The sequence below is a fragment of the Babylonia areolata genome, chromosome 12 (assembly GCF_041734735.1).
Source record: "Babylonia areolata isolate BAREFJ2019XMU chromosome 12, ASM4173473v1, whole genome shotgun sequence".
NCBI lineage: Eukaryota > Metazoa > Mollusca > Gastropoda > Neogastropoda > Buccinidae > Babylonia > Babylonia areolata.
In genome coordinates this window covers 3687517-3700500 of record NC_134887.1, presented here as the reverse complement: position 1 = coordinate 3700500, position 12984 = coordinate 3687517, and positions in this window count along the sequence as shown.

Genomic DNA, 12984 nt, shown 5'->3' with positions numbered 1-12984 from the left:
CATCACACCACAACACACCACACCATAACACACCACACCACACCATGACACACCACACCACACCACAACACACCACACCATAACACACCACACCACACCATAACACACCACACCACACCATGACACACCACACCACACCACAACACACCACATCACACCATGACACACCACACCACACCATGACACACCACACCACACCATGACACACCACACCACACCATAACACATCACACCACAACACAACACAGCACACCACATCACACCATGACACACCACACCATGACACACCACACCACACTACAGCACACCACAGCACACCACACCATAACACACCATAACACACCACTGCATAACACACCACACCATAACACACCACACCACACCATGACACACCACACCACACCACACCACACCATGACACACCACACCACACCATGACACACCACACCATAACACACCACATCACACCATGACACACCACACCACACCATAACACACCACACCACACCATGACACACCACACCACACCACATCACACCATGACACCACACCACACCATAACACACCACATCACACCATGACACACCACACCACATCACACCATAACACACCACATCACACCATGACACACCACACCACATCACACCATAACACACCACACCACACCATAACACACCACACCACACCATAACACACCACACCACACCATAACACACCACACCATAACACATCACATCACACCATAACACACCACATCACACCATAACACACCACATCACACCATAACACACCACACCACACCATAACACACCACACCACACCATAACACACCACACCACTTCAGACTTCGGGCTTCAGAGCTACAAGCTTGTTCACCATTGATGGCACAACGCATCGTCATCCAGAGCTACAAGTTTGTCCACCATTGACGGCACAACGCATCGTCATCCAGAGCTACAAGATTGTCCACCATTGAGGGCACAACGCATCATCATCCAGAGCTACAAGATTATCCACCGATGACGGCGCAACGCATCATCATCCAGAGCTACAAGTTTGTCCACCGATGACGGCACAACGCATTGTCATCCAGAGCTACAAGTTTGTCCACCGATGACGGCGCAACGCATTGTCATCCAGAGCTACAAGTTTGTCCACCATTGAGGGCACAACGCATCGTCATCCAGAGCTACAAGTTTGTCCACCATTGAGGGCACAACGCATCGTCATCCAGAGCTACAAGATTGTCCACCGATGACAGCACAACGCATCGTCATCCAGAACTACAAGTTTGTCCACCGATGGCGGCGCAACGCATTGTCATCCAGAGCTACAAGTTTGTCCACCGATGGCGGCGCAACGCATTGTCATCCAGAGCTACAAGTTTGTCCACCGATGGCGGCGCAACGCATTGTCATCCAGAGCTACAAGTTTGTCCACCGATGACGGCGCAACGCATCGTCATCCAGAGCTACAAGTTTGTCCACCATTGACGGCACAACGCATCGTCATCCAGAGCTACAAGATTGTCCACCGATGACGGCGCAACGCATCGTCATCCAGAGCTACAAGTTTGTCCACCATTGAGGGCACAACGCATCGTCATCCAGAGCTACAAGTTTGTCCACCATTGAGGGCACAACGCATCGTCATCCAGAGCTACAAGTTTGTCCACCGATGACGGTGCACCGCATTGTCATCCAGAGCTACAAGTTTGTCCACCGATGACGGCGCAACGCATTGTCATCCAGAGCTACAAGTTTGTCCACCGATGGCGGCACAACGCATTGTCATCCAGAGCTACAAGTTTGTCCACCGATGACGGCGCAACGCATTGTCATCCAGAGCTACAAGTTTGTCCACCGATGACGGCGCAACGCATTGTCATCCAGAGCTACAAGTTTGTCCACCGATGGCGGCACAACGCATTGTCATCCAGAGCTACAAGTTTGTCCACCGATGGCGGCACAACGCATTGTCATCCAGAGCTACAAGTTTGTCCACCGATGGCGGCACAACGCATTGTCATCCAGAGCTACAAGATTGTCCACCGATGACGGCGCAACGCATTGTCATCCAGAGCTACAAGTTTGTCCACCATTGACGGCACAACACATCGTCATCCAAAGCTACAAGTTTGTCCACCATTGAGGGCACAACGCATCGTCATCCAGAGCTACAAGTTTGTCCACCATTGACGGCACAACGCATCGTCATCCAAAGCTACAAGTTTGTCCACCATTGAGGGCACAACGCATCGTCATCCTTTGTCCTGAGATGCCATCACAATGATGATGATGGAGCAAACTGGACTGTCTGTCAAAAACCATGATTTCTCTCTCTCTTGGGACTGGGTTAAAAAAAAAAAATTTTTATTCTTTTTTTGTCAGGGACCAATGTGATACTTTGTTTCATATCTTTTATCCCAAGATTTGTCCTTCCTAATTTCCACATAGCAGATCATCCACTGGTCATTCAGATTGTCATAGCAAGGTGTGCTCTTCAGTAACGAAACCAGTCAGAGGGATTTGGCTGTGAAAGGACCAAATTCTCCGTGAAGTCTTTCCAGCAAACGAAGAAAACCATATCATACTCTTATCTTCGATTTCTGTCATAGTTGATATGTATGAAAATACATATATGTTCTTTGAATGAAAATGAGACATCTATTATTATTTTTTTCTTTTTCTTTTTTCTTCTTTTTTTCTTTTGAATTCTTGCCTGAGATTCTATAGGGATTACCTGTGAAACAGTACAGCAGTTTAAAAAACAACTTTCAAGAGAGAAAAAAAACGAGTTTCAAAGATAGTTGCTATGCTGTCTGTGGAAGATCCTCCTACTTGGCATTGTTATCACCAGCCATGCCACTGAAGAAAGCAGCAGAATATAGTGGCTGCACTTTACAGCAGTCACTTACTGATACGATATACTGTGCCATGGTTAACCGAATGATCTTTTTGCACAAAACTACGCCAGTTTTCCTTTGGTCGCTAACCTGAGTTTGTCTGGTTTGGAAAATTGTGATGATACACAGTACTGTGCCCTTCAGAATGCAGTTTGTTTCACGTGCTTTTTTCTTCTCTGTTTCGTTGTTGGTGCTGGGTTTTTTCTCTCGTTGACATGCTTTTCGTGTAACTGAATTTCTTCTTCTGTGTTTGTGAGCTGCAACTCCCACGTTCACTTGTATGAACACGAGTGGGCATTTATGTGTATGACCGTTTTTACCCCACCATGTAGGCAGCCATACACGGGGGGGTGGGGGGGGGTGTATGGTGGGTATGTTCTTGTTTCCATAACCCACCTAACACTGACATGGATTACATGATCTTTAACGTGTGTATTTGATCTTCTGCTTGCATATACACGAAGGGGGTTCAGGCACTAAGCAGGTCTGCACATATGTTGACCAGGGAGATCGTAAAAATCACCACCCTTTACCCACCAGGTGCCGTCGCCGTGATTCGAACCTGGAACCTTCAGATTGAAAGTCCAACGCTTAAAACACTCAGCTATCGCACCTGTGAAACTGATTTTCCTGAAATAGATGTGCACTTTCAGATTAATGAAATATGCACATGTATGCAAATATGTATGACTCCATGCTTACGAAAACCTGTCACATATACAGACACACATGGACACTAGCATGTGCACGCTTGCACGTGTGTGCTTATGCATGCACGCACACACACACACTTGTACAAATATGCACATACATGTGCTAATGCACCTGCACACACACAACTTATATATACTTATGTTCTCTCTCTCTCTCTCTGTTGCCTATTCTCATGTGGAGTTCTAGTCTCATGCGCACGCTAACATTGCACATGTAATGTGCGTATATGTAGTGGTGGTGGTGGTGGGTTTTTTTTCAGTTGGTATTGCACTATCATGCCTTAATCACTGTTTAAAACAATTTGCCTTATGGTGATTGATGTTTGGAACTACAGGGTTTGAAAGAATGCTGTTCGGGCAGTTTAGACTGTGCCGGTACATGATTGTTGACTCACGTATGTTCTGCAATATTGCGATTTGTTTTGATTATTCTACTGTCAAGTTATGAATCGACTGATTATATCACTGCCTTGTAATCATCTGATTGATTATTTCACTGTCAAGTTACGATTCAACTGATTATCTGACTGCCAAGTGATTATTTGACTGATTATTTCACCATCAAGTTACGATTCAACTAATTTTATGACTAGCAAGTGATTATTTGACTGATTATTTCAAGTTACGATTCAACTGATTATCTGACTGTCAGGTTTTGGTTTGACTGATTATTCCACTGCCAAGTAACATTTTGACTGATTATTCCACTGTCAGTTAATGAGCTGACTGATTATATGACTGTCATGTGATGATTTTACAGATATTTTCACTGCCAATTAAAGATTTTACCGATAATTCAGTTTCACTGCCATGTTATGATTTACTGTAATTGTGATTAAACCACAATAAATAAAGTTATATTCACACTGTTTGTGTTTGAGCATTGTAAATTCTCTGTGGCCGATTGAGTGGGCACCAGTGGCCTGGGTTCGAGGCCCCATTTTGACATGGTATTTTCTTCTTCTTCTTCTGCGTTCGTTTTTACCCTGCCATGTAGGCAGCCATACTCCGTTTTCGGGGGTGTGCATGCTGGGTATGTTCTTGTTTCCATAACCCACTGAACACTGACATGGATTTCCGGATCTTTAACGTGCGTATTTGATCTTCTGCTTGCGTATACACACGAAGGGGGTTCAGGCACTAGCAGGTCTGCACATATGTTGACCTGGGAGATCGTAAAAATCTCCACCCTTTACCCACCAGGCGCCATCACCGTGATTCGAACCCGGGACCCTCAGATTGACAGTCCAACACTTTAACCACTCGGCTATTGCGCCCGTCGACATGGTATTGTATCGTCAGTCATTCGGTTGGGGGTACGTTAAACAGCGGCTGGAGAGAATTGGGCTCTGCCTTCCTGTGCCAAGCTCAAGACACAGTGAATATCTTCTTCCTCTCGTTCATCAGAAGGACACCCCAGTCCCTGCGATGAAGGCAGCTGTACACTGCAGGTCCTCCACACAGCCATAGAGCCTCAGGGTCACTGGAATTGGGTCGGGACAGTACCTTTTCCTGAGAGCATCTCGGAGAGGGCAGGACTGCAGCAGGTGATCCGTTGTCTGGCTGTCAGCCCCACTGGGGCACCAAGACACAGTGGACATGAATTCACTGCCCCCAATAATTGATCCTCTTCCTGGGCCTCTCTTGCCCCTAATAATTGATCCTCCTCTTGGGCCCCTCTTGCCCCTAATAATTAATCCTTCTTGGGCCCCTCTTGCCCCTAATAATTAATCCTTCTTGGGCCCCTCTTGACCCTAATAATTAATCCTCCTCTTGGGCCCCTCTTGCCCCTAATAATTAATCCCCCTCTTGGGCCCCTCTTGCCCCTAATAATTATTAGGGCCCCTCTTGACCCTAATAATTGATCCTTCTCTTGGGCCCCTCTTGCCCCTAATAATTAATCGTCTTCTTGGGCCCCTCTTGCCCCTAATAATTGATCCTCCTCTTGGGCCCCACTTGCCCCTAATAATTGATCCTTCTCTTGGGCCCCTCTTGCCCCTAATAATTAATCCTCCTCTTGGGCCCCTCTTGCCCCTAATAATTGATCCTCTTCTTGGGCCCCTCTTTCATTTAGGATTGAATGGCATGTTCTCAATCTGTCACTTTCTTCCTCATCTTTTCTTCCTTTCTGCTGTCTCTTCGAATTTCACACAGAGAAATCTGTTGTGATAAAAAAAAAGAAATACAATACCTGGATGGAGTGAGGAAAACCAGAGTACAGTGCCTTTCCCAAGGACACAACACCATGCTGATATGAACCTTGATCCCTGATCACTGGTGATTACTGGTTAGATTCCTGATCACTGGTGATCACTGGTTTGATCCATGATCACTGGTTTGATCCCTGATCACTGGTGATTACTGGTTTGATCCATGATCACTGGTTTGATCCCTGATCACTGGTGATCACTGGTTTGATCACTGGTGATTACTGGTTTGATCCATGATCACTGGTGATTACTGGTTAGATCCCTGATCACTGGTGATCACTGGTTTGATCCCTGATCACTGGTGATCACTAGTTTGATCCATGATCTCTGGTGATTACTGGTTTGATCCCTGATCACTGGTGATTACTGGTTTGATCCATGAGCCACTAGCTGTGTGAGAGAAGTGTTCGAGCAACACATGCATGAGTGCAGAGTGGCTTATTTTTAAAAAAGAAGAGGAAGGAAAGAAAAAAAAAGAAAGAAAAAACCCAACACTCTCAACCCCTTTCATGAACACTAAAACGAAAGAAGTCCAAACTCCCGCAACTGAACTCACACCGTGTCAGTTGTGCACCGACTCAGACACTGGGCTGCATTTAGCCACAGCGGCACGAGGAGGTCAAGGAAGGTAGCAGAGTGGTTAAGACACTCGCTCATCTGCCGACTACACTGTCCGCCGGTGAGGCCGGGGTTCGATTCCCGCCGCTCGGCACTCGCGGCCCTTTCTCCCAAGTTTGACTAGAAAATTCAAAATGAGCGTCCCGGCAGTTATTCGGATTAGACGAGAAACAGATCGAGGTCCCGTGTGCAGCACGCGGCCGCACTTGTTGCACTGGAGAAAAAAACAAACGGGCACAAGCAATAAAAGATGGAGTTGCCTCCTGGCAAAGTTCTGAAGAAGAAATCCCGCCTCTAACAGGCACACAAAATAACATGCATGCAGAGCACCTAAGGCATAACCACCAAACGCGTAGAGTTGTCTCTGCCGGCACAAGATTCAGCGCTATATAAAGACCATTATTATCATTATTATTATGTTATGCTGCTGGCCTTGAGGTATCTGCCCAGCAGATGCTGTGCAGCGAATATGGGTTTGTCAGTCCAAACGATGTGACGCCTCCTCAGTTGAGAAACTCGGTGCAACTGGTGGCGCGGCTGAAATCGGGAGAGAAGATGGAGGCCGGGGATGAGTTACTGCTGCAGCTGCGTGGGTGGGGGTTGGATGTGAAGGGCCACCGATGATCCCACCACAACTGAGTATAATCATCAGGCTCAATAATCCTGTTCAGCTCAGTGGTCAGCGGGTTGGGGGTGGGTGGCGCATCTTGTTTGGTGCTGTTGGAAACCAGAGTGCAGAACACTGACCACGCCTGTGAACAATGATGTTTTTGAAGCCGGTGATGACAATCGACCCCATCATCCAGGTTACTGATGTCCATCATGAACTGACATCAACACAACTGACTACCCTTACCACGACAACTTGATGATACGAGTAGGCTAGAGATAACACATCGAATCAGTATACCTAATTTTCGTAGAGACATGCAGGTCGAAGTAGTTGAAGACCCGAACAGGGTGAATGACGCTTCTTCTTTCGTGAGCTGTAACTTCCACGTCACTCGTATGTACACGAGTGGGCTTTTACGTTGTATGACCGTTTTTATCGCGCCATGTAGGCGGCCATACTCCGTTTTCAGGGGTGTGCATGCCGCGGTATGTTCTTGTTTCCATAACCCACCGAACGCTGACATGTATCACTGACAGGATTTTAAACGTTCGTAATAAAAATTATAGATCTTCTCAGTGCTTGCGTATACACACGGAGTGGGTTCAGGCACAGCAGGTCTGCACATATGTTGACCTGAGAGATCGGGAAAATCCAGTCTACAGCCTTTACTCCACCAGTGCCGTTAAAACCTTTCCCGTATGTCGCCTAAAATCAGTCATCTTGCGCGCCATACGGCTTCTTTGCATCATTTCAATCTTTTTCTTTTGGCCTACTTTGTACGGGCTCCAAACTGATAAGCAATACTCCAGGTGTGGGCATACAAGGGTTATGTAAGCATTGGTTTTGGTGGTTTTGTTGGACGCCGTATTAGATTTCTTTTCAGAAAGCCTCCCATGCTGTTGGCTTTGTTTGTGACTCTTGTTACATTATCTTTCCAGTTGAGGTCACTTCTTATGTCGACACCAAGATATTTCGAGCTCATCGAGGTGGTAGAGAGTGTGTCCTTTTAGCCTTGTAAGTTGTAGCTGAAGTTGGGGTTTCTTGATGTTGAACAGGTGAGGACATTACATTTTTCTGGGGTGAAATTCCATACCCCAACGCTGCTCCCAATCGAACAGTGTGTTAAGATCTCGTTGGAGCATCTTGCACGGCAGTCTTGGATAGTCTTCATGGTGGAGTCAGTAGACTATACAGTCATCAGCCGCCGGTCAGTGACTGAACAACTGATCTGATGTTGGCCTTGATGTTCTGAGGCAGGTAGCTGATGAAAATAAGAAAGAGGATGGGCCCTAGAACTCAGAGTCCCTTGTGGGACTCCGCTGATGACAGGTGCTGGCTCACATTTTTTGCCGTCAACTAAGACGATCTGGGTGCGATCGGAAAGAAAGGCCTTGATCCAGTCCAACGTCGATCCTCGTACACCACAATGGTCCAGCTTACGGAGGAAGCGTTTCAACGAATGTGAGGGACCTTGTCAAAGGCTTTGGAAAAGTCCAGGATTACAATATCTGTCTGTTGTTTGCTGTCCTGGTTTTTGGTGACATCGTGGAATAATGTTAACAGCTGGCTTTCACAACGTGACTCCTTCTGGCTCTAAACCCATGCTGGGAGTCGTCAAGAATTTCAGTCATGTTGGTTCAGATGGCGCATGATGTTATTTCAGTTTAGTTGTGATGATGTGTTCTTGCATCTTACAGCAGATGCTGGTGAGGGAGACCAGTCTGTAGTTGGCAGCAGAATATTACGGTTGCCCCTCTTGAATACTGCCGTCACGTTCCCCCTTTCCAGTTGTCAGTCCTGTACAACACCACAATTATATTACAGATGGTGGTGGTGGTGTGTCCATCGAGATCGATGATGACCATCGTTGTCATCCAGATGGGGGATGGGGGATGGGGGGAGGGTGGTGGTGGGGTGGGGGGAAGGATGCTCATGAATCTATCTGTGAGTGCGCAGATGGCTGAATAGTCCAATCTGCGCACGAAATGTTCGCTGACAGTTGGGGCAGACAAAGACAGGCATATCATTGTCAGGGAGCTTGTTTGCCCGTGACTTTCTGGCCTGCCTCTTCTGAACAGCTGCAGCAGTCCTGTTGGCCTCGCACAACCTGGCGCCTTTGTGCACAGCAGCGCGCCATTTGTCACGGTCCACTGCAGATTCCTCCCAGGAGTCAGGGTTGATATCAAACGCTTTCAGAGAGACTTTCAGAGTATCTCTGAAGCGCTTCTTCTGACCTCCGTGTGATCTCTTCCCTTGTTGCAGCTCGCCATAGAAGAGCCTTTTGGGCAGCCGATGGTCTGGCATACGCGCCACGTGTCCAGCCCAGCGAAGCTGGGACTGCATCAGGATGGTGAAGATGCTGGGAAGGGTGGCTTTTGCGAGCACCTCTGTGTCTGGGGTCTTGTCTTGCCACTTGATGTTCAGTAGCTTCCTGAGGCATGTTGTGTGGAAGTGGTTCAGCTTCTTGGCATGTCGTTGGTACACTGTCCAAGTTTCGCAGGCGTACAGTAGTGTGGGGAGAACTACTGCTCTGTAGACCTTTAGCTTGGTCTCAAGACTAATGCCTCTTCTGTTCCAGACATTTGCATTGAGTCTACCAAAAGTTGCGCTTGCTCTTGCAATCCTGACGTTCACTTCATCGTCGATGGTCGCATTTCGTGACAGTGTGCTGCCAAGGTATGTGAACCGCTCCACCGCACTGAGTCTCTGACCGTTGACTGTGATGTTGGGCTCAACGTAGGGTTTCCCTGGGGCTGGCTGATGGAGAACTTCAGTTTTCCTCGTGCTGATGGTAAGGCCGAAGTTCCTGCTGGCAGTGGCAAACTTGTCGACGCTGAGTTGCATGTCAGCTTCAGATCCAGCGTTGAGGGCACAATCATCAGCAAACAAAAAGTCTCTGATGATGTCTGTCATGACCTTCGTTTTTGCTTGAAGCCTTCTGAGGTTAAACAGCTTGCCATCTGTTCGGTACTTTAGGCCGATTCCAACATCGCCATCTCTGAAGGCATCAGTAAGCATTGCAGAGAACATGAGGCTGAACAGCGTTGGAGCCAGGACGCAGCCTTGCTTGACACCATTTGTGACAGCAAAAGGAGCAGATGTTTCACCATTTTCCTGGACTCGAGCCTGCATGCCTTCATGGAATTGGCTGACCAAGGAAATAAATTTCCGAGGGCATCCGTACTTGGCCATGATCTTCCACAGTCCCTCTCTACTCACGGTGTCGAAGGCCTTAGTGAGGTCGACATAGGTGGAGAACAAGATCAGCATTTTGCTCCTGACATTTCTCTTGCAGCTGCCTTGCAGCAAACACCATGTCAGTGGTTCGCGCTCTTTCCGGAATCCACATGGCTCTCAGGCAAATGATCCTTGGTCAAGGTGTGACTGTGAGCGGTTAAGTAGGATCCTGGTATGTATCATGTCACTGCGATGGGACCAAGGATCAATGGTGGTTTACTGGCTTGACCTTCCTGGTTTGTCCTTGTACAAGTGATGATACATGCTTTTGATACACTGGGGATTCTGTCTTTTCCACTATGATGGTGAAGTATGTAGATCCCGATCACGTGTGATCCTGGTATGACCCATCACTGGTATGGTTTGAGCCAGGTGCTTTGCCACTGGTTTATCCAGAACGGTGATCACTGGTTTGTCATAGACAGTGTATCAGCGGTTTCGTCCATGTTCGTTGACACTGGGTTGATCTGAGACGGTTATGGTTTATCATTATGGGGAAGGGGTTTAAGACGCTGTTTGAAGTGCTCGAGCCATCCAAATGTTTGTGCAACTGGATATTTTACAATGCATGAGGAGGGGGGGGGCTGGGGGGTGGGGCCGTGACTCTAAGAAAAGGCCACATCTAAACCTTTCATGACACTGACCTGTCACAAATCCCACTGAACTCACAGTTCTTGTCACACTCAGCCCTATTAGCCGCAGCGGCTAAGTGGTGAAAGGTAGCGAAATGGTTAGCGCATCGCTCTTTGCCGATCTACATGTCGCGGTTGAGGTGGGTTGATTGCAGCTGACCGCGCTTTCTCCCAAGTTTGCTGATTTCATCACAGTTTTCATCAAAACAGTCGGCTTCTGGTGCAGGGACCCATTGGTCCTGGAGAAAACTGTGAACATTAAGATGATCTCTGCAAGCTGAGGGATCCGCTCATACAGGCACTCCAACATTCTGGTTGCAGAGACCAAGGCATCCACACGATCTCAGCAGTCTCTCCGGACTGTTCAGCGTTTAAGCTTTTATCTTTAGTTGATGTTGAGCGTGTTTGAGGATCCTGCCAGCAGTTGGGGCGATCTCGGGTTGGAAACGAATACCTTCAGCTTGAGAATACTGGTGCGCGGTCTGTCAAATCGGCGACGCAATGGTCGGGTGAGTTACACGTGCACTCTTGGATGAAGCCCCCATGATTCCGACGATGATAATCGATCAGTGCCATATCTGTTAGCTCAGGGTGTCATGCGTGTTAGGGGTGGGTGGCGCAACTGTTGGTGGTTAGTAGCCAGTTGGCTCTGACCACGCCTGTTGAAGCAAAAGCAATCATTTTGGGTTGAAAATGACCCCACATCCGGTCCATGATGTCCATCATGAATGACTATCAACCAACACTGATATCCCTCCCAGAAAACTTGATGCTTACGGAGCAGCTATGAGATAAGGTCCTCGTAACTAATTCGCAGTTACTTCAGTCGGGCTGGACCAAGTTGGGGTGCCTGCATTTGTGAGGTACTTCCACGGCAGATGTCCAGTGGGTTTCATGGTATAACCCGTTTTTATCCCCATTAGGGATTCCGTTTCAGTTGTGCGCGAATGTTCTTTTTCCATAACCACCGCACGCTACGTACACTGACAGTTTTAAACGTTCGTAAAAAGTGTAGTCCAAGTGCTCGTTACACAGAGTGGCTTCGGCACAGCGAGTCTCACTCAAGTCGTTGACTATAGATGGGATCGGTGAAAATCCCAGTCTCCCTTTGAGGTCTGTGCCGTAAATTATACTTCCAGGACGTCCCTAAATTCCAGCATCTTGCGGCAACGTTCTTTGTTTTTTCTTTTCTTTCTCTTTGTACGGGCCCGAATGAAAAGGATCTCCAGGGTGTGGCTGGCCAGGGTGAACATGGTTTGAGGTTTTTTGGGCACCTTTTCTTAGGCCTCCATCTTGGCTATGGTGTGACACTTGCAATCTTCCAATGAGGTCCTGTCAGTCGCTCAGAACGGCTCCGAGGTCAGATGGCCTTGCCTGAAGTGTAGCGAAAGTTGGGCTGAGACCGTGGCGTTGCAGTCTGGGTGAATGCCATCCCCCAACCTGTCCCAATAAGTTGTTGATCTCTGACTCTTGCACGGCACTTGGATAGTCTCATGGGAGTCATAGGATCAGTCATTAGGGTAGTGACTGAAACTGATCTTTGGCCGATGTGCAGTTTGTTAAAAGGAAGAGGATTGGCAACGTCAACTCAGTCTCTCGTCGGGCTCCCATGTACAGGTGCTGGCTAATCTTTTTGACCGCAACTGAGAGACACTGGATGCGATGGAAGAAAGTTATCCATTTCACGGTTCATCTTCCCTCATTCACTTCACAGGGGTTGCAAGGTGTATTCTGTATAACATTCGATAAAATGAAAGATGACCTTCCAGACTGTGTAGAATCATCACTGATGCAAAAACTTTTGCCGATTCTGCATCAAGATTTAGACAAATTCCAAGCTTGGACAGATGTGGCGTGGTGTCGACCGAGCAAAGGTGATTTCAAAAGACGAAATTTGGATTGCGCTAATCCGTTTGTTTCGGATACAAAGTGGCCATTTGGAGGCCCATATGATTATGTGTTAAACAAATTGATCGACTGTGCTGAATATAAAATGTACAGAATAGACCAATACATTGTTACATTGTCGTATCCTAATCAAGGATATTCAGGAATG